Here is a 2,053-nt window from a genome sequence, read left to right on the forward strand (position 1 = left end):
CTCTTGTAGACCAGGCTGGTCTCAAACTCCCAGAGATCCGCCTGCCTCTGCCTCCCAAGTGCTGGGATTAAAGGCGTGCGCCACCACCGCCCGGCTCAAGTCAAATTTTCAAAGGTTTAAGTGGAGGCCTGAAAGGCCAGCCTGGTGACATTCAGTTCCAGGCCAGCCAAGGCTAGCTACACAGTAAGACCCCGTCTTTTTTTGTTTGTTTTTGTTTTTCAAGACAGGGTTTCTCTGTAGCTTTGGTTCCTGTCCTGGAACTCTATCTGTAGACCAGGCTGTCCTCAAACTCACAGAGATCTACCTGCTTCTGCCTCCCCAGTGCTGGGATTAAAGGCACGTGCCACCACCGCCAGGCCTTTTTTGTTTTTGTTTTTTTTTTTCCCTTGGAACCCTCTCTTAAAAGAACAAAACAAAACAAAACAAAAACAAAAAACCCCAAGAGCTGGGCAGTGGTGGAAAAAGCCTTTAATCCCAGCACTCGGACAGAGTCGGCAGTTCAAGGCCAGCATGGTCTACAGAGGGAGTTCCAGGGTGGACAGGGCCATACAAAGAAACCCTGTTTCTCAAAACAAAAAGCCCAACCAAATGAAAACAAACATGGAAAGAGCATGTCCTGTTCTTGCAGTAGACCTGAATTCGGTTTCCAGGGTGGCACAATTCCATAATTCCAGTACCAAGAGATTCAAAGTCCATCAGACTGCCTTGGACATTGTTTATTAATATACACAGAAATACATGCAGGCAAATGCACATAAGATGGAAAAAAAATGCAAGTAATTAAAAACAGGAGGAACAACAACAATAAAACCCATTTTTAAAAAATGTATTTATTATATATGCCCGCATGCCAGAAGAGCACACCAGATCTTATTACAGATGGCTGTGACCACCATGTAGGTTCTGAGAATTGAACTCAGGACCTCTGGAAGAGCAGCCAGCGCTCTTAACCTCTGAGCCTTCTCTCCAGCCCCACATAATCTTGTCGTCCCCCCCCATCTCCTGCGTGCTGGGATTAAAGGCATGAGCCACAGACCAGCCACAAAATCCTTTTTTTTTTTTTTAAATTTTCGAGACAGGGTTTCTCCGTAGCTTTTTGGTTCCTGTCCTGGAACTAGCTCTTGTAGACCAGGCTGGCCTCCAACTCACAGAGATCTGCGTGGTTCTGCCTCCCAAGTGCTGGGATTAAAGGCATGCGCCACCACCGCCCGGCTTTAGTTTGTTTTTCATGATAGGGTTTCTCTGTGTAACAACCCTGGCTGTCCTAGAACTCTCTCTGTAGACCATGATGGACTCAAACTCACAGATCCACCTGCCTCTGCCTCCTGAGTTCTGGGGTTAAAGACGTGCGGCACCATCACCTGGCTTAATCAATCCCCCCCCCTTTTTTTTTTTTTTTTTGTTTTTCGAGACAGGGTTTCTCCGTAGCTTTTGGTTCCTGTCCTGGAACTAGCTCTGTAGACCAGGCTGGCCTCGAACTCACAGAGATCTGCCTGCCTTTGCCTCCCAAGTGCTGGGATTAAAGGCGTGCGCCACCACCGCCCGGCTCTCAATCCCTTTTTTGTAATAGCTTTAAAATATATTTTAACGTATGAGTGTTTTGCCCACATGCGTACCTGTGCACTGCTTACATGTAATACCTGTGGAGGCCAGAGGACGGCAGTGGATCCCCTGTAAGTGGAATTGCAGGCAATTGGTAGCAGCCATGCTTTTATCTATGGAATCGTCTTTTCAGCCCCCAAAGTTTATTGTTGTTTTCTTTTTAAGACTGAGTCTCACTATGTAGCTTTGCCTGTCCTGGAACTTCTCTGTGTGGATCAGGTGGCCTTGAATTCATAGAGATTCACCCACCTCTGCCTTGGCTCAGAGGCATGTGCCGTCGTGCCCAAATTTTTAGTTTCTTTTTTTTTCTTTAATTTTTTTGAGGCAGGGTTTATCTGTGCAACCTTAGCTGTTCTGGAACTCACTCTGTAGACAGGTTGGCCTCTCACAGAGATCCACCTGCCTCTGCCTCCTGAGTGCTGGAACTAAAGGCGTGCACCACCACCCAGGT

The 2,053-nt window shown here is 47.1% G+C and overlaps 1 protein-coding gene across 1 annotated transcript in view; it reads left to right on the forward strand.

Annotated features, from left to right (window-relative positions):
• The window catches only part of Tsacc (TSSK6 activating cochaperone), a 17,470-nt gene that overhangs the window by 14,521 nt on the left and 896 nt on the right, over nucleotides 1-2,053 (forward strand). The window lies entirely within an intron of this gene.

The sequence above is a fragment of the Microtus ochrogaster genome, chromosome 21 (genome assembly GCF_000317375.1).
Source record: "Microtus ochrogaster isolate Prairie Vole_2 chromosome 21, MicOch1.0, whole genome shotgun sequence".
NCBI lineage: Eukaryota > Metazoa > Chordata > Mammalia > Rodentia > Cricetidae > Microtus > Microtus ochrogaster.